The sequence below is a fragment of the Chiloscyllium punctatum genome, chromosome 38 (genome assembly GCF_047496795.1).
Source record: "Chiloscyllium punctatum isolate Juve2018m chromosome 38, sChiPun1.3, whole genome shotgun sequence".
Lineage (NCBI taxonomy): Eukaryota > Metazoa > Chordata > Chondrichthyes > Orectolobiformes > Hemiscylliidae > Chiloscyllium > Chiloscyllium punctatum.
The window spans coordinates 6,431,859-6,458,845 of NC_092776.1; the positions used below are offsets into that span (position 1 = coordinate 6,431,859).

The 26,987-nt window shown below is 44.5% G+C and overlaps 1 protein-coding gene across 1 annotated transcript in view; it reads right to left on the reverse strand.

The window, feature by feature from the left end:
• The window catches only part of sema4gb (sema domain, immunoglobulin domain (Ig), transmembrane domain (TM) and short cytoplasmic domain, (semaphorin) 4Gb), a 176,427-nt gene that overhangs the window by 73,876 nt on the left and 75,564 nt on the right, over positions 1–26,987 (reverse strand). The gene's annotated exons all lie outside the window — the stretch shown is intronic.

Genomic DNA, 26,987 nt, shown 5'->3' on the forward strand with positions numbered 1-26,987 from the left:
TAAAATATATATAGTTTGGAAGATTAATTTTGAGTGCTAATGTCAGGAGAAGGAATAGCAGGGGCTAGAGTTTATTAACAGCTTCACAGCACTGCACACATCACAAATAGGAACTTAGAAGCACAAGGACGGAAGACTCCAGGACAATACCCAGTTAGATCACGGCTGGTACAACCCTTCCCTCTCAAAAACCTATTGATTTCGGCTTTGCATCTACTTCTGAGTGTTGTGCAATACAAGACCTCCAATGGTGAAACAATGGGCCGCTCCCTCTCTTCCATGGAGCAAAGGGAAGGATTGGGGAAGGCTTCACGCTCGGGAGAAAGGGCGAGACAGAGCGATCGAGGTTGACGGAGTCTCCAAGTAAACTGAGCAATCGCACACGCTTCCCAATATAGGGTCGGGACTGATGGAAGCTCGAGATGGAAAAGCAATGCCTGAACTTTGGAAGAGCCTGTGATGGAGAAAGAGATAGAGCGAGGGATGAAACGAAGGATGGAGAAAGGGAGGGAGGGGCTTAGAGCCAATGAATTTCACTTTGTGAAGTGTGCTCTCTGGTATAATGTTGGAAAAACAGCAATCAGTTTGTGCACAGCAAGCTCCCACAGACAGCAATGTGATAATCAGCAGGATCACCTGTTTCTGTGATGCTCGATCAAGGGATAATTATTATTAGCCAGGGATACCTCCACTGCTCTTCTTCATAACAATGGCATGGCATCTTTTGTGTTCATCAAAAACAGGCAGAACAGGGCCCTGTTTAATAACACTGGATCTTGGAATGTGATTGGGGCTTAAGATGAGTTATATTTTGGAACTGTTTCTGAATGACAGAGCAAATGCCTGAGTTGGTTGCACTGCGGCATTCTGGGAAGGAAGGGTAATGTTTACTTGATGCACCAATCAGAAGTGCTTTCCCAACCCTGACAAACAATTGTGAGGTGACAAATGGTAGTGCAGTGAGATACAACATCGTTCAAAGTCTTTTCTCAATTCTACTTGCATATTTCTCATTGATAATACAGTGAGGAGCGAATGGGAGAATCACAGCATACACAGGGTTAACCCAAGAACCTTCAGGAAGATTGCTGAGCAGAGAAACATAGATTACACATCAGGACACAGGCAAGAATACCAAATCTCAACCCATCACAACCACTGCATACAACAGAGAAATAGGTTCTGATGCATTGACAATTGAACCCTGATTGGCCAAGACATTGCCATGGTGAAAGCAACAGAGGACGTTAGGCACCAAAAGTTCCTGAGGAGTTGAGAATGGGTGCAAGACTTGAGCAGATAAATGGATCCCTGTGCATGAATGGGTGCTGCTTTTAGCAAGTCTAATTAAGCCACATCACGCACTTGACTGATTATCTCACATTGGGTTTTAGCCCGGCTATTTCCATAATTATTTGGCAAATATTGCTCAACCAGGTGATCACAACCAAGAGTAGATGTTTGGTTTTGAGCTCTGAGTTTTGGATCCACAAGGGGGACTGATTGAGCATGGCCTGTGTTCTACAGATTTATCAGTAATCAAAGGACGGTTCTGTTTGATTCATACAGCCAACCTTTGGAACGTGACGTCTAACTGTGTGACACCGCACCAGCACTGAAATCCACCCACAGTACTGCTCAAAGCTTCAGGGAGGATCCAACGTCACACGTCTCACTGATTAACCTCCTTCCCATGAACCTTAGACAAGGTCAGATGTCACACAACACCAGGTTACGGTCCAAAAGGTTTATGTGAAATCACAAGCTTTTGGAGGGCTGCTCCTTCCTCAGGTGAAGCAGAGGGAAGTGCTCTGAAGGAGCAGCGCTCCAACAGCTTGTGATTTCAAATAAACCTGTTGGACTGTAACCTGGTGTCATGTGATTTCTGACCTTGCCCACCCCACTCCAACACCGGCACCTCCACACCACAGAGAGCCTTAGACAGAAAGCACAAATCAGCCATTCAGCCCTAACCCCCCGTGCTGGCATTTACGCTCCCCATTTCTTTTATCAGACTTAAGGAGAATTCAGACAAGTGCATGAGGGACAAAAGCAGGAAGTGCTGTAGAAACTCAGCAGGTCTGGCAACATCTGTGGAGAGAGAAAGGCAGAGTCAACAGAGTCCTGTGACCCTTCGTCAGAACAGTGGGAGTCAGACTGAACTCGAGCTGCTAGCTCTGTTTCTCTCTCTTTCTGTCTTTTCAGTGCTGCCAGACCTGCTGAGTTTCTCCAACACTTCCTGGTTTTGTTTCAGATCTCCAGCATCTGTGGTTTATTTTAAGCCCAGATACTGATGGGGTTAGCTGACAGAGAGTTTTATTGCATAATCACCAGCGTGGAGGCTTTCTGCAACTTTATGTAGTTCTGAAGGTCTTGTGTAAGTAAACACTGGGACAGTTGTCAGGCTGATTCTGACCACAGTATTCATCCACTGTTTTCCCATGCTGCTGGTGTGTTTCAGTATCTACATTTCCATCAGCCCCTGTCCCCTTACCGCTGTAAGTTTTACAATGAACACAGCAAGCTGCAGATCTCCATTTGAGATGGTCTCTGTACAGTCCATTTACTTCCCATACTCAATCCAACACACCAACGTGAGATTTTCATTCCAGCTACAGGGAACTGACTGAGGAATTCAAACCCACCAAGAGATGAAAGAGATCATTACAAAGCCTCCTCGTTAAAATCACATCACAAAGCTTCTCCAGAAAGTTGCTCACTAAGTTTGGTCATAGCAAATACAGCGTTAGAACAGAATTAGTGCCATTGAGTCATATAGATGTCCAACTCGTCTGTGCCGACCAGATATCCCAACCTAATCTAATCCCATTTGCCAGCACTTGGCCCATATCCCTCTAAACCCTTCCTATTCATAGACCCATCCAGATGCCTTTTAATTGTACCAGCCTCCACCACTTCCTCCAATAGCTCAGTCCATACATGCACCACCCTCTGTGTGAAAAGATTGCCCCTCAGGTGCCTTTTAAATATTCCCCTCTCACTCCAAACCTATGTCCTCTAATTCTGGACTCCCCCACCCTTGGAAAAAGACCTTGGCTGTTCACGCTAGCTATGCCCCTCATGATTTTATAAAGGTCAGCCCTCAGGCTCCGAGACTCCAGGGAAAACAGTCCTAGCCTATTCAGCTTCTCCCTCTAACTCAAATCCTCCAATCCTGGCAACATCCTCGTAATTTTTTTCTTAATCCTTTCAAGTTTCACAACATCTTTCTGATAGGAAGGAGACCAAGAATTGCACACAATGTTCTGAAATTGGCCTTGTTATCACTTATCCCATGGCGATTTTAACTATTTTGTGCATATAAAACATTGTACAGTTGTTTACTGTTGAGAAATGACATTCTGTGATGAAGGTTTTCATGATATGTAGGTGCCGGTGTTGGACTAGGGTGGACTAAGTCAGAAGTCACACAACACCAGGTTATTGTCCAAAAGGTTTATTTGAAATCACAAGCTTTTGGAGCACTGCCCCTTCGTCAGGTGAAGTGGGAGGAAGTGCTCTGATGAAGGAGCAGCGCTTCGAATGCTTGTGATTTCAAATAAACCTGATGGACTATAAGCTGGTGTTGTGCGACTTCTGACACAGAGTTTTTTAATATTACAGGCATCAGGACAATTTGCAAGAATACCAACTTTAGCAGGGAACCAACATTTATACTGTGCGAGGGGAGAGCGCTAATTGGTTGGCAGATGAATTCTGATTGGGAATGCACCAGTTAATAATGATTGACAGCTTACTGCCAGGCTTTGTGTCAATTTTCAGCCAGGTGGGTTGACTCTGATCGGTCTAGGCACTGCCTGGAATAATTAACCAGCAAGTGGCCGTCACCTAGTTTACTGAGTTGAGCTTTGACAAAATGTGTACTCTATTGGCAGTAAAACATCTACAATGTATGTAAAAGTTTTGCTCCTGTTTTGTGCTGGAACACGATCACAAGGCAACCCACTGGAGTAACACACTAGAAATCAATAATCCTGGAGCTGTCATGAAAGTTAAAGGTTGACATAAAATCCCCCCACTCCCTAATGTTCAGATCCAGGTTGATCAAAAGCAGGGACCAGGTTTGTTACTGAATGAGAAATCACAATATGTTAAGAGATTCTAACTACACACAAATACTTTAAATTAAGCAAATGCTACACATCAAAACTCTGATCACTTTATAAACAATTCCCCCTTACACACAGACAAGAAAAATATATTGTGTTTGTTTCAGTACAGTCCAGCTGGGCTGAATGGCCTGTTTCTGTATGGAAATGCTGGCTCCTCTTTCAGCTCTAAGGACAAAGGTCAAAAGAAATTCCAGCAGAGGAACAGGCCCTTCAGCCCTCCAAGCCTGTGCCGATCCAGATCCTCGATCTAAACCTGGCACCTATTTTCCAAGGACTTGTATTCCTCTGCTCATTGCCCATTCATGTATCTGTCAAAGAAAATTACAGCACAGAAAAGTTAAGCCTGTAGGACTGCAATGCATTAATCTCCAAAAGATCACATCGACCCTCCAATGCTTTTTAGCTGCTGTAACCTGGTCCATCCCCACCTCCAAACAGCACTATCATTGGAACAAACTCTGCCTTTAACTGTTGTCAAGCATTCAATGGGGAGCTGGAGAGAGGGGGAGGGGAGTTCATCTGTTAACCTCGTCATGAGAAACTATTGCCTCACTCATAAAATGGAAGCAAAGTTCATAACTAATAACACATCAATGACAGGTCACGTTGAAGGAACAAAGACCTGATCTTGGTGAGAGACTGCTAATTTCATGATCCTTCCATGGTTCTTGGTGTCTCTTGTGCGGTGGCTCAGTGGTTAGCACTGCTGCCTCACAGTGCCAAGGACCCAGCCTCGGGTCTCTGTGGGCTTCCTCCAGGTGCTCCGGTTTTCTCCCACAATCCAAAGTTGTGCGGGTTAGGGTGGATTGGCCATGCTAAATTGTCCATAGTGTTAGGGATGTGTAGGTTAGGTGCATTGGTCAGGGAATGTTTCCCACCTGACAGAGGTCTCCTGCCATCTCTTACTGAATTTACTGCATCGATTGAGACACCCCCCCCATCCAATTCCCACCCCCACCTTACCGCACCCCATTCCCAGAGCAACCAGCTGCTCTCCGATATCCCGGAATTGATTAGCACCCCCCGGGAGCTGGCGCCATCTTTAAAATGGTGCCATGCACCCAGCCAAACACCATTAGCAGCTTTTAACCCATCAACAGGCCCAGCAAGAGATTGTGCTGACTGTCCCCACTAGTCAAAAAACACGACAATGTGCAAAGACACCAACAGAAATACTTTCCAAAAACATGTATTGACAAGCGGATAATAGAGGGTTTGGAATTAGTTACAGGCCATGATGTAAACAAGAGAATCAGGTTACACTGTTAAGCTCTCCACCAGCTATTTTATTCTTCATAATGTGTGTACTCTAGTTTTTATTTCAATCGTGTCAGGTACAGATCATTAAAGGTGGCAGGCAGGTGGAGACAGCTGTTAATAAAGCAGATGATGTAGATGTGCCAGGGTTGGACTGGGGTGAACAAAGTCAGAAGTCACATGATACCAAGTTATAGCCCAACAGGTTTATTTATAAACCACAAGCTTTCAGAGCGTAGCCTGTTGGACTATAACCTGGTGTCGTGTGAATACAGTATTCTTAGCTTTATTAATAGGAGCCTAGAGTACAAAAGGAAGGAGGTGATTGGTGTTGGATGTGTACAAAGTATTTAGAGTCATAGAGTCATTGAGACGTACAGCATGGAAACAGACCCTTCGGTCCAACCCATCCATGCCGACCAGATATCCCAACCCAATCTAGTCCCACCTGCCAGCACCCGGCCCATATCTCTCCAAACCTTTCCTATTCATATACCCAACCAAATGCCTCTTAAATGTTGTAATTGTACCAGCCTCCACCACTTCCTCTGGCAGCTCATTCCATACACGCACCACGCTGTATGTGAAAAAGTTGCCCCTTAGGTCTCTTTTATATCTTTCCCCTCTCACCCTAAACCTATGCCCTCTAGTTCTGGATTCCCCAACCCCAGGGAAAAGACCTTGCCTATTTATCCTATCCATGCCTCTCATGATTTTATAAACCTCTATAAGGTCACGCCCTCAGCCTCTGACGCTCCAGGGAAAACAGCCCCTGCCTTTTCAGCCTCTCCCTATAGCTCAAACCCTCCAACCCTGGCAACATCCTTATAAATCTTTTCTGAACCCTTTCAAGTTTCAGAATATCCTTCCAATAGGAGCGAGACCACAATTGCACACAATATTCCAACAGTGGCCTAACCAATGTCCTGTACAAAAGGACCTGTACAACATGACCTCCCAACTCCTGTACTCAATACTCTGACCAATAAAGGAAAGCAAACCAAACACCTTCTTCACTATTTGTTAGACCTCAAACAATAACAGAATTTGCTGGAAAAGCTCAGCAGGTCTGGCAGCATCCGCGGAGAGAGAGCAGAGTTAACGTTTCAGGTCAAGTGATGCTCCCTCAGAATCCTCCACTCGACCTGAAATGTTAACTCTGATTTCTCTCCACAGCTGCTGCCAGAGTTGTTGCGCTTTTCCAGCAATTTCTGTTTTTGTTTCTGATTTACAGCATCCAGAGTTCTTTCGGATTTAACTTTGCTATGGTCCTCAGCTGGAGTAGAGTCCAGTCGCCACATTATAGGAAAGGTGTGAATGCATTGGAGAGTGAGCGCAGAAAGGATCTCTAAGAATGGTACTGGAACGAAGCTTAAATCCACTCCCTGAGAGCTTTACTCTGCACTGAAAGAAGATTTTGCTTCACCTTGAGGCGCTTAATGCTAATGTTGCATCCTGGAAATTGAAATATGTAGCAATGCCCAATTTCTTTCCTTGACAAGCACAATATTTCACAAGTTACTGGAGGTCTCCTTTTTTATTACTCACTTCCTGCAGCCGGTAAATATACTTACGCTAATGTAAGTACAACTGAGCGATGACATGTCATTCAGTAAATACTAAATAACACGTCAGTGATTAAACAGCAGTGTGCAGGGAGATGTGTGTTGATGCAGCAGCTACACTAGATACTGTTGAATACTGGGTAAAAACAATGACTGCAGATGCTGGAAACCAGATTCTGGATTAGTGGTGTTGGAAGAGCACAGCAGTTCAGGCAGCATCCAAGGAGCAGGAAAATCGACATTTGAATGGGCTTTCACATCATTCCTGATGAAGGGCTTTTGCCCGAAATGTCAATTTCCCTGCTCCTTGGATGCTGCCTGACCTGCTGTGCTTTTCCAGCACCACACTCTCAACTCTGACCTCCAGCATCCACAGACCTCGCTTTCACCTCAAACACTGAGTGGCTGATCTGATAATCCTCAACTCCACTTTCCTGCCTTTTCCCTATAACCTTTGATTCCCATCCTGATTAAAATCTCTCTCGGCCTTGAATATCCTTCACGAGCCAGCCTCAACAGCCCGCTGTGGTAAAGGATTCCACAGACTCACTCCCCCTTGGAGAGAAGAAATTTCTCCTTACCTCTGTTTTAAAAACGAAACACTTGGTCCTTATTTGATCCTCTGGTCCTAGACTCTTCCACTACGTGAACCAGCCTTCCCATATCCACCCTGTCAAGTCCCCAGACAATCTTACCTCTCACTCTGGGAAACTCCAGGGAGTACAGGCCCAATCTACTCAATTCTCCTCAGAAGAATACCTGGTATCAGCCCTGATGAACCACCTCTGGCCTGCTGCCAATGCTGGTATATCTTTCCAAAGCTAAAGGTTCCAAAACTGTTCACAGTTTTCCAGCTGTGATCTGAATAATGCTTTGTATAGTTTTAGTAAAACCTCCTGGCTTTTATACTCAATTCACCTTGAAACTAGATTCTGTCTGTGGTGTCAGTAATGACAGGATAGACAAGAAGAATTAGACTAGACTAGTTTGAGCAAAACCTCCCTATTTTTACACTCCCTTCGCTTTATCGTAAACACTCCCTCGGTCCTATGCTGCAGAGGTGATTCGGAGTGTGGAATTCTGCAGCCATTCGACCCATTTCGTGTGTGATGGGAAACACAAACCTCTGATCCACTGGGTGTGACCCTGAAACCAAACGCACAGCTCCCTGGCTCTCTCTCACTTATCCTGACTGGAACGTCCAAACTCCACATTGGAACTGTTTCCCTAAACCCTCAAATGCATCAACTCTCCACCTTCCCTTTACGCCACCCCCCACCCACTTACAAAAATCTGCTCGATAGGCAACCCCTTTCTGTAATGCCCCTCTCGGCTCCTGCTCAGTATCCTCCCGAGCCCCTATCCCCAGGCTCCTGCAAAGTGACTCTGTTTTGTGAGGGCATCGTCCAATTGTGAACAGCTGCAGGCATCACTGGCTTTGGCAGCACTCACTGCCCACCCTTAATTGCCCTCGCCAAAGGGGTTGGTGAGGCAGCTTCTCCAATCACTACAGTCCCTGTGGTGTAGGAGGACCCAATGTACAGAAACCTCAATGATCTTGATCCAGCTTTTGATCCAATGTTTTTATGAAGGAACAGCGATTTCGTTCCAAATTGAGATGGTGTATGGCTTGGTGGGGAACCTCCTGCTCCCCATGTCTCGTCTGCCTTATTGGTCGAGCTGGTGGATTTGGGATTGGGCCTGGATGAGATGCCACAGTAGGTTCCCTAAATGGTACGCTTGACTGCTGTTGTGCTTCAGCGGTTGTGTGGATGTCACTCACTGTCTTGTGACTGTGTACAGCTTCTTTCTCTACACTGGGGGAACCAGGCAGTGGAGGGTGTGTGAAATGAGTCTGATCTGATGGCTCATGAACGTACAAAACCATATAAGCACCTGTGGGCAGGAAATGAAACAGAAAGTGCCTTGTTTCACAGACATTGAAACACTGAGACATTATCACACTGCCCTAACTCCCGATCGGAGACATTTCATTGCAGCCAGAGACTCGGAGCTGAAACCATCCCCTCCGCCAAAAACCAATTTTCTCATTAACGGGTGCTGGGGTCAGCTGCTTTCTGATACACAGGGATGCCACCAGTACAGGCTCAATCCTCAAACTCCCACAGGTCACCAGGAAGGTACTGCTTTCTACATCGTGCCTGAGATATGGTGACCCTTAGGTTAAAGTCAGCAGCAACCATCATCCTCCCTGCCTCTCTCTGAGAGAGCAGCCCAATGAGCCTCTGAAACTATGGAGACTTTACCTTATTATAATGGGGCTCTCTCCCCTCTCCACTGTAAGAGTCCTCGCTGGCTCTTCTAAGGAATCATTTCATTTGGTGGATTTGAGTTTCCACTGGGGTCTTGGAACAGTACAGCACGGAAACAGACCCTTTGGTCCAATTCGTCCATGCCGACCAGATATCTCAAATTAGCCTCGTATCATTTGCCAGATCCCATCTGCCTTCCTCACTCCCCTGTACCTGTGCTGACACCTTTAGAGATCTATGGACTTGGACAAAAAGGTCCCTTTGTTCCTCAGGACTCCCAAGGGACCTGCCATTCATTGTGTATGTTCTCTTAATAGACCTCCTAAAATGCAACAGCTCTCACTTTTTGGTATTAAATTCTATCTGCCATTGTTCTGCCTAATTTACCAACTGATCCATATCAGACTGTAGCCCAAGACCACCGTCCTCTCAATACCACCAATCTCCATGTCATCTTCAAACTTATTAATTATGCCTTCCACATTCGCATTCATGTCATTACTGTACACAACAAACAGTAGGAGTCCCAGCCCCAATCACAGTACACTGCTGGTCACAGACTTCCAATCACAAAGGTAACTCACCACCATTCCCCGTTGTATGGTGGTTTTGGATTCAGTTTGCCAACTTACCTTGGATCCACGGGCTCTGAACATTTGGAACAGCCTTCCATGTTAAAGGCCTTACTGAAGTCCATGTAAACCATATCAACTGCACTATCCTCATCAATGCATTGAGCCACCTGTTCAAAACTCTCAATTAAGTTAGCCAGGTGCGATCTCCAGCCAACAAAGAGGTGCTGTCTGATCAATCCCTACCTTTCCAAGTGTTGATTAATCCTGTCCCTCTCCATTTTTTCTTCTATAATATCCCTATCACTGAGACCAAACTAACCATCTCATGATATTACCTAACAACATTAGACAGCTTTCCTGGTGTCCTGAGCAATGTTCCCCATGTACACAAGTTCCCTCATGTACGCAACATTCCTCATGTACACAATATTCCCATGTACACAATGTCCCTGATGGGCACAACATTCCTCATGTACACAACATTCCCAATGGACACAACATTTCCCATTTACACAACATTCCTCATATACACAACATTCCTCATGTACAAAACATTCCCCTTGTGCACATTTCCCATGTACACAACATTGCGCATGTACACAACATTCATGTACACAACATTCCTCATGTACACAACGTTCCCGATGCACACAACATTTCCCTTGTGCACATTTCCCGATGTACACAACATTCCCCACGTACACAACATTCCTCATGTACACAACATTCCTCATGTACACAACATTCCCAATGTGCACAACATTCCTCATGTACACAACATTCCCAATGTACACAACATTCCTCATGTACACAACATTCCTCATGTACACAAGGTTGCGCATGTACACAACATTGCGCATGTACACAACATCCCTCATGTACACAACGTTCCTCATGTACACAACATTCCTCATGTACACAACATTCCTCATGTACACATTTCCCATGTACACAACATTGCGCATGTACACAACATTCATGTACACAACATTCCTCATGTACACAATGTTCACAATGTACACAACATTCCCCTTGTACACATTTCCCATCAAAACAATATTACGCATGTACACAACATTGTGCATGTACACAACATTCCTCATGTACACAAAGTTGCGCATGTACACAACACTCCTCATGTACACAACATTGCGCATGTACACAACATTCCTCATGTACACAAAGTTGCACATGTACACAACGTTCCTCATGTGCACAACATTCCCCATGGACACAACTTTGCTCATGTATACAATATTCCGCATGTACACAGCATTCCTTATTTACACAACATTCCTCATGTACACATTTTCCACATACACATTTCTCATGTACACATTTCCCATGTACACAACATTCCCCATGTACACAACATTCCTCATGTACACAACATTCCCATGTACACAACATTCCCCATGTACATAACATTCCTTATGTACACAACATTCACCATGTACACAATGTTCTCAGTGTACACAACATTTCCCATGTACACAACATTGCTCGTGTACACAACACTCCATGTACGTAACATTCCTCATGTACACAATGTTCCTCATGTACATAACATTCCTCATGTACACAACATTCCTCATGCAGACATTTCCCACGTACACATTCCTCATGTACACAACATTCCTCATGTACACAACATTCCTCATGCACACAACATTCCTCATGCACACAACATTCCTCATGCACACATTTCCCACGTACACATTCCTCATGTACACAACATTCCTTATGTACACAACATTCCTTATGTACACAACATTCTCAGTGTACGCAACATTGCTCAAGTCCACAATATTGCTCATGTACATATTTCTCATGTGCACAACATTCCCCATGTACACAACATGACCCATGTACATAACATTCCTCATGTACACAACGTTCCTCATGTACATAACATTCCTCATGTACACAATGTACCTCTTGTACACAACGTTCCTCATGTACACAACATTCCCCATGTACACAATATTCCTCATACACAACATTCCCCATGTACACAATATTCCTCATACACAACGTTCCTCATGTATACAATGTTCCCCATGTACACAATATTCCTCACATACATAACATTGTTCATGCACACAACTTCCCTCATGTACACAATATTCCCCATGTACACAATGCGCTTCATCTACACAATGCTCCTCATGTACACAACATTCCCTGCGTACACAACATTCGTCAGTACAAAACATTGCTTATGTACACAACATTCCTCATGTACACAACATTCCCCATGTACACAACATTCTCAGTGTACACAACATTTCCCTTGTACACAACATTGTTTATGTACACAACATTCCTCATGTACACAACATTCCTAATGTACACAACATTCCTCATGCACACATTTCCCACATACACATTCAATAGACAATAGACAATAGACAATAGATGCAGGAGTAGGCCATTCTGCCCTTCGAGCCTGCACCGCCATTCAATATGATCATGGCCGATCATTCCTAATCAGTATCCTGTTCCAGCCTTATCTCCATACCCCTTGACTCCACTATCTTTAAGAGCTCTATCCAATTCTTTCTTAAAAGAATCCAGAGACTGGGCCTCCACTGCCCTCTGGGGCAGAGCATTCCACACAGCCACCACTCTCTGGGTGAAGTAGTTTCTCCTCATCTCTGTCCTAAATGGTCTACCCCGTATTTTTAAGTTGTGTCCTCTGGTTCGGCACTCCCCCATCAACGGAAATATGTTCCCTCCTGCCAGAGTGTCCAGTCCTTTCATAAGCCTATACGTTTCAATCAGATCCCCTCTCAGTCTTCTAAACTCAAGGGTATACAAGCCCAGTCGCTTCAGTCTTTCCGTGTAAGGCAATCCTGCCATTCCAGGAATTGACCTCAATAGCCAGAATGTCTTTCCTCAAATTTGGAGACCAGAACTGTACACAGTACTCCAGGTGTGGTCTCACCAGGGCCCTGTACAGCTGCAGAAGCACCTCTTTGCTTCCATACTCAATCCCTCTTGTTATGAAGGCCAGCATGCTATTAGCCTTCTTCACGACCTGCTGTACCTGCATGCTTGCCTTCATTGACTGGTGGACAAGAACACCCAGATCTCTCTGAACAGCCCCTTTACCTAATTTGATACCATTGAGGTAGTAATCTGCCTTCCTGTTCTTGCCACCAAAGTGGATAACCAGACATTTATCCACATTAAACTGCATCTGCCATGCATCTGCCCACTCACCTAACTTGTCCAGGTCACCCTGTAATCCCCTAACATCCTCATCACATTTCACCCTACCACCTAGCTTTGTGTCATCAGCAAATTTGCTAATGTTATTGCTGATACCATCTTCTATATCATTTACATATATTGTAAAAAGCTGCGGTCCCAGCACGGATCCCTGCGGTACCCCACTGGTCACTGCCCTCCATTCCGAAATGGAGCCGTTAATCACTACCCTTTGTTTCCTATTAGCCAACCAATTCTCTATCCAATCTAGTACTTTGCCCCCAATCCCGTGCGCCCTAATTTTACTCACTAACCTCTTGTGTGGGACTTTATCAAAAGCTTTCTGAAAGTCCAGGTACAGTACATCCACTGGATCTCCCTCGTCCATCTTCCGAGTTACATCCTCAAAAAATTCCAGAAGATTAGTCAAGCATGATTTCCCCTTCATAAATCCATGCTGACTCTGTCCTATCCTGTTACTATTATCCAGATGTGCCATAATTTCATCCTTTATAATAGACTCCAGCATCTTTCCCACCACTGAGGTCAGACTAACTGGTCTATAATTTCCTGCTTTCTCCCGCCCACCCTTCTTAAAAAGTGGCACAACATTAGCCGCCCTCCAATCCTCAGGAACCAACCCCGATTCTATTGAACTCTGGAAAATAATCACCAGCGCATCCACGATTTCCCGAGCCACCTCCTTCAGTACCCTGGGATGCAGGCCATCAGGTCCCGGAGACTTATCAACCTTCAGACCTAACAGTCTCTCCAACACCAGTCTCTTCGTTCCCAGTAATATATTCCCCTGCTTCTGTCTTCAAGGGCCCAATTTTTGTCCTAACCATTTTTTTGCCTTGGACATACCTAAAAAAGCTTTTACTATCCTACACGTTCCTCATGTACACAACATTCCCCATGTATACAACGTTCTCAGTGTACACATTTCCCATGTACAAAACATTGCTCATGTACACAACATTCCCCATGTACATAACATCCCTCATGTACACAACGTTCCTCATGTACATAGCATTCCTCATGTACACAACATTACCCATGTACACAACATTCCTCATGCACACATTTTCCACATACTCAACATTTTCCACATACTCAACATTCCTCATGTGCACAACATTCCTCATGTACAGAACGTTCTCAGTGTACGCAACATTGCTCAAGTCCACAATGCTCCACATGTACACAACATTCCCAATGTACAGAACATTCCCGATGTACACATTTCTGATGTACACAAAGTTCCACATGCACACATCGTTCAAGCACACAATGTTCCTCATGTACACAATGTTCCTCATGTACACAACGTTCCCCATGTACACAACATTCCACATGTACACAACATTCCCCATGTACACAACGTTCCTCATGTACACAACATTCCCCATGTACACAATGTTCTTCACATACACAACATTGCTCATGTTAACAACATTCCTCATGTATACAACGTTGCTCATGTACACAATGCTGCTCATGTACACAACATTCTTCATGTACACAACATTCCACATCTACACAATGTTCATGTTCATAAAATTCCTCATATACACAACATTCCTCATTTACACAACATTGCTTATGCACACAATGTTCCTCAGTACACAGCATTGCTCATGTATACAATGTTCCCCATGTACACAACATTCCTCATGTACACAATGTTCCTCTTGTACGCAACGTTCCTCATGCAAGCAATATTCCTCATGTACACAACATTCCTAATGTATACAATGTTCCCCATGTACACAATGTTCCTCATGTATGCAATGTTCCTCACATACATAACATTGTTCATGCACACAACTTCCCTCATGTACACAATATTCCCCATGTACACTATGTTCCTCATGTACACAACATTCTTTATGTACACAACATTCCTCGTGTACACAATGCGCTTCATGTGCACAATGCGCCTCATGTACACAACATTCCCTGTGTACACAATATTTCTCGGTACACAACATTGCTCATGTACACAACATTCCTCATGTATACAACATTCCCTGTGTACACAACATTCGTCACGACACAACATTGCTCATGTACACAACATTCCCCATGTACACAACATTCCCTGTGTACACAACATTTCTCAGTACACAACATTGCTCATGTATACAACATTCCCTGTGTACACAACATTCATCAGTACACAACATTGCTCATGTACACAACATTCCTTATGCACAGAACTTTCCTCATGTACACAACATTCCTCACGCACACAATATTGCTCATGTACACGTTCCTCATGTGCCCATGTACACAACATTCCTCATGTACACAATGTTCCTCATGTACGCAACGTTCCTCATGTACACAATGTTTCTCATGTACACAACATTCCCCATATACACAATGTTCCTCATGTACACAACATTCCTCATGTACACAACATTCCCATGTTCACAACATTCCCCATGTACAAAACATTCCTCATGTACATAACATTCCTCATGTACACAAGGTTGCGCATGTACACAACATTCCTCATGTACACAAGGTTGCGCATGTACACAACATTCCTCATGTACACAAGGTTGCGCATGTACACAACATTCCTCATGTACACAAGGTTGCGCATGTACACAAGGTTGCGCATGTACACAACATTCCTCATGTACACAAGGTTGCGCATGTACACAACATTGCTCATGTACACAACATTCCTCATGTACACAACATTGCACATGTATACAACATTGCACATGTATACAACATTGCGCATGTACACAACATTCCTCATGTACACAAAGTTGCGCATGTACACAACATTGAACATGCACACAACATTCCTCATGTACACAACATTCCTCATGTACACAAAGTTGCACATGTACACAACATTCCTCATGTGCACAACATTCCCCATGGACACAACTTTGCTCATGTATACAATATTCCGCATGTACACAGCATTCCTCATTTACACAACATTCCTCATGTACACATTTTCCACATACACATTTCTCATGTACACATTTCCCATGTACACAACATTCCCCATGTACACAACATTCCTCATGTACACAACATTCCCATGTACACAACATTGCTCATGTACACAACATTCCCCATGTACATAACATTCCTCATGTACACAACATTCCTCATGTATACAACATTCCCCATGTACATAACATTCCTTATGTACACAACATTCACCATGTACACAATGTCTCAGTGTACACAACATTTCCCATGTACACAACATTGCTCATGTACACAACACTCCATGTACACAACATTGCTCATGTACACAACATTCCTCATGTACACAACATTCCTCATGCACACATTTCCCACGTACACATTCCTCATGTACACAACATTCCTTACGTACACAACGTTCTCAGTGAACGCAACATTGCTCAAGTCCACAATATTGCTCATGTACACATTTCTCATGTGCACAACATTCCCCATGTGCACAACATTCCCCATGTACACAACATGACCCATGGACACAACTTTGCTCATGTATACAATATTCCGCGTGTACACAGCATTCCTCATTTACACAACATTCCTCATGTACACAACATTTTCCACATACACATTTCTCATGTACACATTTCCCATGTACACAACATTCCTCATGTACACAACATTCCTCATGTACATAACATTCCTCATGTACACAATGTACCTCTTGTACACAACGTTCCTCATGTACACAACATTCCCCATGTACAGAATATTCCTCATACACAACGTTCCTCATGTATACAATGTTCCCCATGTACACAATGTTCCTCATGCACGCAATGTTCCTCACATACATAACATTGTTCATGCACACAACTTCCCTCATGTACACAATATTCCCCATGTACACAATGCGCTTCATCTACACAATGCTCCTCATGTACACAACATTCCCTGCGTACACAACATTCGTCAGTACAAAACATTGCTTATGTACACAACATTCCCAATTTACAGAACATTCCCGATGTACACATTTCTGATGTACACAAAGTTCCACATGTACACAACATCGTTCATGCACACAACATTCCTCATGTACACAACATTTCTCATGTACACAACATTCCTCATGTATACAACGTTCCTCATGTGTGCAATGTTCCTCATGTATGCAATGTTCCTCACATACATAACATTGTTCATGCACGCAACTTCCCTCATGTACACAATATTCCCCATGTACACTATGTTCCTCATGTACACAACATTCTTTATGTACACAACATTCCTCATGACACAATGCGCTTCATGTACACAATGCGCCTCATGTACACAACATTCCCTGTGTACACAATATTTCTCAGTACACAATATTGCTCATGTACAAAACATTCCTCATGTATACAACATTCCCTGTGTACACAACATTCGTCACGACACAACATTGCTCATGTACACAACATTCCTCATGTATACAACATTCCCTGTGTACACAACATTTCTCAGTACACAACATTGCTCATGTAAACAACATTCCTCATGTACACAACATTCCTTATGCACAGAACATTCCTTATGCACAGAACATTCCTCATGTACACAACATTTCTCATGTACACAAAGTGCCTCATGTACACAACATTCCTCACGCACACAATATTGCTCATGTACACGTTCCTCATGTGCCCATGTACACAACATTCCTCATGTACACAATGTTCCTCATGTACGCAACGTTCCTCATGTACACAATGTTCCTCATGTACACAATATTCCCATGTACACAACATTCCCCATGTACACAATGTTCCTCATGTACACAACATTCCTCATGTTCACAACATTCCCCATGTACAAAACATTCCTCATGTACATAACATTCCTCATGTACATAACATTCCTCATGTACACAATGTTCCTCAGGTACACAATATTACTCATGCACATATTTTTCCTCAAATACACAACATTCCTCATGTACACAATGTTCCTCAGGTACACAACATTACCCATGTACATAATGTTCCTCATGTATACATCATTCCTCATGTACACAATGTTCCTCATGTATACAACATTACCCATGTACATAATGTTCCTCATGTATACATCATTCCTCATGTACACAATGTTCCTCAGGTACACAACATTACCCATGTACATAATGTTCCTCATGTATACATCATTCCTCATGTACACAATGTTCCTCATGTATACAACATTTCTCATGTGCACAACATTCCCCATGTACACAACGTTCTCAGTGTACACTATATTCCCCATGTACATAACCTTCCCCATGTACACAATGCTCCTCATGTACACAACATAGATACTGTTGTTGGCTACATAGTGATGGTCACTGCCCTCTCCAGTCATGTGCAGGGTGTCCAGCATTTTGAGATGTCTTCTTCTTAATCTGGAGAGAAGGCCATGGTCAGGCCCAGTCCCTGTCTCCCCAAGGTCTTCAGAAGGTACCTCTACCTATAGAACATGGACAGTAATGGGTAAAGAGGTGGCTCCATATCACCTCCTCAAGGGGCAATTAGGGACAGGCAATAAGCGACCCAGCCAGTGACACCTATGTCCCACAAGTGAATCAAGAAACTGCCTTGAATGGGACTAATCATATCCAGGTCAGACCCGGGATGCTAAAGGACATTAGTGAACTGGACAGGTTCTTCACTACCATAACTAGATTTCTAGTTTGCTTTCTGTCTCGTCTTTCAGTTTTAGAATCTCCCACGGTGGGATATAAACTCCTGCGTGTTTGGTTACTCAGTGCCATAACTAGGAGGATAACATGGCCAAACGTTCAGTATGAATGTTGAACAAATGCAAGACTTTTTAAACCAGTGCACTGTCCTGTTTATATTGAGCAGACACTATTCTGTTAAGCTTTAGCAGCTACTTCCTATGTCACAGTACATGGCGACATATCGAGAACTCCCCTTGGTATTCAGCAAGGTGACAATAAAAATCTCCAATCTAAGGACCAGTATAAAACGTTGGTAAAACACAGGGGGGTAAAATGAGGAAACTAGCAAAAGAACAATCAACTGTTCTCATCAATGAAAACAAAATCACTCAACTCAATGATTTTAAGACCATAACATGTTAGAACAAAATAGACCATTCAGCCCATTGAGTCTGCTCTGCCATTCAATGGGATCGTGGCTGATCCGATAATCCCCAACTCCACCTTCCTGCCTTTTCCAAGTATTCCTCAATTCCCCTTCCTCATTAAAACTCTGTCAGTTGCAGCCTTGAATATACTTAATGATTCAGCCTCAACAGCCTCTGTGCCAAATATGAAATGTAAGGTAACAATTCCCAGCTGTAAATAATAATTAAATAATGCAGTAAACAAACCAACACAAAAACCTCCCTCGACAGGTCTCTTACAATGTTGGGAAGAAATAATATAAAATCTCCCAATTAAACCAGACTGGAATCCTCTCAATATCTTCAAAGTTGCAAATTGGACAGTATCCATTGATTTGTCCTCCTCCTCCCAACACTAGGATCTGAGGGCAGAGCAACAGAGTGAAGGGATGATCCTTTAGAACAGAGATGAGGACGAATTTCCACAGCCAGAGGGTGGTGATCCTGTGGAACGCATTGCCACAGATGGCTGTGGAAGCTGAGTCATGGAGTGTGTTTAAGACAGAGCTCGCTCGGCTCTTGGTTAGGAAGGGCATCGAGGGCAAATGGGAGAAGGCAGGAAAATGGAGTGGAGAAACAGATCCACCACAATCGAATGCAGGAGCAGACTCGATGGGCCAAATGACCTCATTCTGCTATGCCTTATGGACTCTACTTCAGATTTGACAGAACGCTGGTCTTCCATTTCTGAACAGTGCATCTGGCTACACTTCTCGCCATCTTGAAAAGGGAGGCAACATCATCAAAGACCCCTCCCACCCCGGTTATAATCTCTTCCAACCTCTTCCATCAGGCAGAGGCTTAAACACACAAACCAACAGATTCAAGAACAGCTTCTTCCCCGCTGTTATTAGCCTTCTGAACGGAACTCTCAAATTTCAAATCTAATGCTGATCTTGCTTTTATACACCTTCTTTGCAGCTGTAACCTTGTATTCCTTGCTCTGTTCAATCACCCTGTGATCTTTGTATGGTATGATCAGCCTGTACTGCACTCAAACTAAAACTTTTCACTGTACCTAGGGACATGTGACAATAATTAGTCACAACAAATCAATTTGAAATGTTAATGCTGTTTCTGTCTCCACAAATACTGCTGGACTGTCACAGCATCTCCAGCACACTCTGCTTTCTGGCTCATGTCAATGCGAGTCAGGTATTCAGACCTTGAGTGACATTGTTATGGACGGAAAGGCACATTCTCCCATGTGTTTTTACATAGACTTCACTCCCTGAAATTGCATACAGGGACTTCAACATGATCGTTTTTGATGAGAGTGTGTATTCTCTGCGCTCAGCAAATACAATTGACCAGTGTGGCCATTTCGGAGACATGGGTAGAGCAGGGACAGGGATGGTTATTGCAAATTCCAGGATTTAGATGTTTCAGTAAGAACAGAGAAGATGGTAAAAGGGGGAGGGTTTGCCACTGCTAGTCAAGGACAGTATTACGGTGGCAGAAAGGACAGTTGAGGACTCATCTACTGAGGTAGTATGGGCTGAGGCTAGAAACAGGAAAGGAGAGGTCACCCTGTTGGGATTTTTCTATAGGCTTCCAAATAGTTCCAGAGATATAGAGGAAAGGATAGCAAAGATGATCCTCGATAGGAGCGAGAGTGACAGGGGAGTTGTTAAAGGGTCTTTAACTTTCCAAATATTGACTGGGAATACTATAGTTCAAGTACCTTAGGTGGGTTAGTATTTGTCCAATGTGTGCAGGAGGGCTTCCTGACACAGTATGTAGAAAGGCCAACAAGGGACGAGGCCACATTGGATGTGGTACTGGGTACTGAACCAGCCAGGTGTTAGATTTGGAGGTAGGTGAGCACATTGATGATTGTGACCACAATTTGGTTATGTTTACTTTAGCGATGGAAAGGGATAGGTATACACTGCAGGGCAAGAGTTATAGTTGGGGGAAAGGCAATTATGATGAGATTAGGCAAGGTTTAGGAATGCATAGGATAGGGAAGGAAACTGCAGGGGATGGGCACAATTGAAATGTGGAGCTTGTTCAAGAACCAGCTACTGTGTGTCCTTGATAAGTATGTATCTTTCAGGCAGGGAGGAAGTTGTCTAGTGAGGGAGCTGTGGTTTACTAAGGAAGTTGAATCCCTCGTCAAGAGGAAGAAGAAGGCTTATGTTAGGATGAGATGCGAAGGCTCAGTTAGGACGATTGTGAGTTACAAGTTAACCAGGAAAGACCTAAACAGGGAGCTAAGAAGAGCCAAGAGGGGACATGAGAAGTCATTGGTGAATTGGATCAAGGAAAACCCTAAGGCTTTCTATAGGTATATCAGGAATAAAAGAATGATGACAGTAAGATTAGGGCCAATCAAGGACAGTAGTGGGAAGTTGGGCATGGATTCAGAGGAGATAGGGGAAGCGCTAAACGAATACTTTTCATTAATAGTCACACTGGAAAAGACAATGTTGTCAAGGAGAATAATGAGATACAGGCTACTAGACTAGATGGCATTGAGGTTCATAAGACGGAGGCGTTAGCAATTCTATAAAGTATAAAAATGGATAAGTCCCCTGGGCCAGATGGGATTTATCCCAGAATTCTCTGAGAAGCCAGGGAGGAGATTACAGAGACTTTGGCTTTGATCTTTATGTCATCATTGTCTACAGGAATAGTGCCAGAAGACTGGAAGATAGCAAATGTTGTCCCCTTGTTCAAGAAGGGGAGTAGAGACAACCCTGGTAATTATAGACCAGTGAGCCTTACTTCGGTTGCGAGTAAAGAGTTGGAAAAGATTATAAGAGATAGGATTTATAATCATCTGGAAAGGAATAAGTCGATTAGGGATAGTCAGCGCAGATTTGTGAAGAGTAGGTTGTGCCTCACAAACCTTATTGAGTTCCTTGAGAAGCTGACCAAACAGGTGGATGAGGGTAAAGCGGTTGATGTGGTGTATATAGATTTCAATAAAGCATTTGTTAAGTTTCCCCATGATAGGCTATTGCACAAAATAAGGAGGCATGGGATTGAGGGTGATTTAGTGATTTGGATCAAAAAGTGGCAAGCTGAAAGAAGACAGAGGGTGGTGGTTGAGGGGAAAGGTTCATCCTGGAGTTCAGTTACTAGCAGTGGACCACAAGGATCTGATTTGGGGCCATTGCTGTTTGTCACTTTTATACATGACCTGGATGACGGCATAGAAGGGTGGGTTAGTACATTTGCAGATGACACTAAGGTCGGTGGAGTTGTGCATAGTGCTGAAGAATGTTGTAGGTTACAGAGGGACATAGATAATCTGCAGAGCTGGGCTGAGAGGTGGCAAATGGAGTTTAATGCGGGAATGTGTGAGGTGATTCACTTTGGAAGGAGCAACAAGAATACAGAGTACTGGGCTAATGGTAAGATTCTTGGTAGTGTAGATGAGCAGAGATCTCTCAGTGTCCATGTACATAGGCCCCTGAAAGTTGCCACCCAGGTTGATAGGGTTGTTAAGAAGGCATCTGGTGTGTTAGCTTTTATTGGCAGAGGGATTGCGTTTCAGAACCATAAGGTCATGCTGCAGCTGTACAAAACTTTGGTGCAGCCACATTTGGAGTATTTTATACAGTTCTGGTCACCGCATTATAGGAAGGATGTGGGAGCTTTGGAAAGGGTGCAGAGGAGATTTACCAGGATGTTGCCTGGTATGGAGAGAAGAAGGTCTTATGAGGAAAAGCTGAGGGACTTGGGATGTTAGAGAGAAGAAGGTTGAGAGGTGACTTAATTGAGACATATAAGATAATCAGAGGGTTAGAGAGGGTGGACAGGGAGAACCTTTTTCCTTGGATGGTGATGGCGAGCACAAAGGGACATAGCTTTAAATTGAGGGGTGATAGATATAGGACCGATGTCAGAGGTAGTTACTTTAATCAGAGGGTAGTTGGGGAGTGGAATGCCCAGTTTGCAACAGTACAAGACTCACCAACATTAAGGGCATTTAAATGGTCATTGGATAGGCATATGGATGAGAATGGAATAGTGTAGGATAGATGGGCTTCAGATTGGTTTCATAGGTCAGCGCAACACCAAGGCTGAAGGGCCTGTACTGCACTGTAATATTCTATGTTACTGTATTACAATGGTTTTTACTGACTGGGTCTCCCAATTCACAGGGCCTGAGGTACAACCTGTATAACAGGAAATGGAATACTGTAAGCAAATCTCCTCATCCAACACAACCAAGCTGTTTGAGAAATCATCTTTCTTTATTGTTCACCACCAAACTGATTAGTTAATTTATAAGTGAACACAGTTACATGTTAAAACTTAAACACATTGATTGAGGTGTCTCATCTGCAATTAAGGTGGTTAACTCTCCAGGATTGCTCTGAAGCAGCTAGGATTTTAAAACAAACAAGATCATTTAAAAAGATTGTGTTCTACACAAAAACATATTTGAACAGTTTTGTCTAAAACTGGACTAAATCCCCTCCAGTGGAGTTTTTCCAAGTTAATGGTGCAATATGGACCCATGTTGAATCAGGAAGGGAATCGAGGGTTATGGGGAAAAGGCAGGAAATTGGAGTGGAGGATAATTGGAACAGCCACAATCTCACTGAGTTATGGAACAGAAACAAACCATTGAACAGAGAATGGTGGAAATCCAAAATGTGATTGCTTGAGAAACACAGCTGGGCTGGCAGCAACTTTTGTTATCATTTATTCATGGGATGTGAGCACCAGTCTGTATGGCGCAATTGGTCAGCACATTCACCTGTTAACCGAAAGTTGGTGGCACGAAACCACCCAGGACCGGAGGGGTCGGTCTTCTCACTCCATCACTGTGGGATGGCACGGTGGCTCAGTGGTTAGCACTGCTGCCTCACAACACCAGGGACCTGGGTTCGATTCCTACCTCGGGTGACTGTCTGTGTGGAGTTTGCACATTCTCTCTGTGTACATGGGTTTCCTCCCACAATCCAAAGATGTGCAAGTTAGATGAATTGGCCATGCTAAATTGCCCATAGTGTCCAGGAATGTGTAGGTTACGTACATTTGTCAGAGGTAAATGTAGGGTAATAGGGGAGGGGAATGAATGTGCGTGGGTAACTCTTCAGAGGGTTGGTGTGCACTTGTTGTGCCGAAGGGCCTGCTTCCACACTGTAGGGATTCTATCACTGGCTGGGTCAGCATTTATTGCCCAACCCTAATTACCCAGAGATCAGTTAAGAGTCAACCACATTGCTGTGGGTCTGGAGTCACATGTAGACCAGACCAGGTAAAGATGGCAGGTTCCTGCCCAAAAACCCAATGGGTTTTTCAAACAATTGATCCATGGTCATAATCATCAGAATCTTAATTCCAGAATTTTATTGAATTCAAATTCCACCCTCTGCCATGGCTGGATTCGAACCTGGGTCCCCAGAACATTACCTGGGTCTCTGGATTAACAGTCCAGCGATAATATCACTAAGGTACCACCTCCCCCATGGAGAGAGAACGCAGAGTGAATAATACTGGTCTAGCGAGGTTGCTTCAGATGGAGCAGCCTCGATGGGTTAAATGGCCTACTCCCACACCTTTTGGTCTTATAATAATTGATCAGGTTGCTACGTAACCATCATTAGAAGTGTCGGTGAATGGGATTAAACAGCTGATAAACAGAGAATCTGTGTTCGATGGACTGAACATTTCTAATTGATGTGGGAAGGTGGGAAGATGCACGTGTCAGGTTGGTTGGTGTTGGGGGTGTAGGGGGGGGAAGGAGGTGTAGGGGGTGGGGGGTGTTGGGGGTGTTGGGGATGTGGGGGTGGGGGAGGTGTTGGGGGTGTAAGGGGTGTTGGGGATGTAGGGGGCGTTGGTGGGTGTCGGGGGTGTTGGGGGTGTTGGAGGTGGAGGGGGTGTAGGGGGTGTTCGGGGTGTTGGGGGTGGGGGGAGGTGTTGGGGGTGGAGGGGGTGTAAGGGGTGTAGGGGGTGTTCGGGGTGTAGGGGTGATGGGGGTGTTGGGGGTGGGGGAGGTGTTGGGGGTGGAGGGGGTGTAAGGGGTGTTGGGGGTGTAGGGGATGTTCGGGGTGTTGGGGGTGGAGGGGGTGTAGGGGGTGTAGGGGGTGTAGGGAGTGTGAGGGGTGGGGGAGGTGTTGGGGATGTAGAGTGTGGGGGTGTAGGGGGTTTTGGGGGTGTTGGGGTGTAGACGGTGTTGGGGGTGTAGGGATGTTGGGGGTGGAGGGGGTGGAGGGGGTGTAGGAGGTGTGAGGGGTGGGGGAGGTGTTGGGGATGTAGGGTGTGGGGGGTAGAGGGGGTGTAAGGGGTGTTGGGGGTGTTTGGGGCATTGGGGGTGTAGGGTGTGTTGGGGGTGTTGGGGGTGTAGGGTGTGGGGGAGGTGTTGGGGGTGTAGGGTGTGGGGGCGTAGGGGGTGTTGGGGTGGAGGGGGTATAGGGGATGTAGGGGGGTGGGGGAGGTGTTGGGGATGTAGGGGATGTAGGGGGTATAGGGGATATAGGGGGTGCGGGTATGGCGATGGCAATTGGAGGCAGGAGGCCAAGGAACTGTCAGGAATGCTCTCCGAAACAACTCTCCAAGGACTGGCACCCCATCACCGATTACTCTTTACAAATACATAGCCAGTGACAACAGCACTGCCTCTCACTGAGTCAGGGTCTAATATCCCTGACACTTACTCTTGTCTGTCAGCCAGGGCTCCCTAATGGGGACCTGATTAACAGCCCCAGTTAGGGAGCTCAGATTCTATGAGGTTCATCTGACCGACTGCATTATAATCACGAGAGCCGCGGCTGAGATATACCCCGTGCCTGCCCCCATTCTCGACTTCTCTCTGGGGCACGTGTTCCAGCCCATCCAACCTGCAGATCTCCTACAGCCTGGGCACACACCCAAATTCAGAAGAATAAGGGCGGGGGGGATCTGAGAGAAGCGTATAAAATTATGAAGGGAATAGCTAAGATAGAAGTAGAGAGGAAGTTTCCACTGGCAGGTAAAAGTAGGACAAGAGGGCAGACCCTCAGAATGAGGGGGGAGCAGATTTAGGACTGAACTTCTTCACCCAGAGGGTTGTGAATCTGTGGAATTCCCTGCCCAGTGAAGTGGTTGAGGCTTCCTCAGTAAATGTTTGTCAAGCTAAGATAGATAATGTTTTGCAGAGTAAAGGAATTAAGGGTTCTGGTGAGAGGGCGGGTAACTGGAGCAGAGGTCATGAAAAGTCAGCTATGATCTTAGTGAATGACAGAACAGGCTCGATGGGCCAGATGGCCTCCTCCTGCTCCTGACATGTCCTTATATATCCCGTACACCTTATCTTTAATGCATTGCGACTGTATATTGAAGTGTAGAATCTAATGTCCCAGATTCTGTACTCACTGCACACACAGGGCAAGGCAAAGTCCAAAGTTTTTATTTGTTCACCCTTGCACACACAGGGGAGAGCTGTGCAAACTCCTTCAATTTGCTAACACAAAAACAGTCCAGCGAGACTGATCGCAAACTCAGAAAAGGGTGATCAAAACCGGGCCACTGTGCACGCTCCCCGCGGTTTCACATCTCCTGAGCATCCAACCGTAGCTTACAATCCCAAAACAAAATCAGACTTTGCTGGAAAAGCTCAGCAGGTCTGGCAGCACCTGTGGAGAGAAATCAGAGTTAACGTCTCGGGTCCAGTAACCCTGTTTCAGAACGGTCCAAAAGTCCAAAATCATCCCGTCTAGCCCTCTCCAGAAGGTTACAATCTGACAATGGAGTGCCTACCTATCAATATTGGCTAGAACTCTGGTGAGTTTGTGAATTGCTGGTTAATGTAAAAAGGAATTATTCAAGGTTTTATCAGCTTGGGACATCGAAAGAGCTACTGTTTCACAAGGTACTTAGCAAGTTGGTGTGGTGATAAAATGA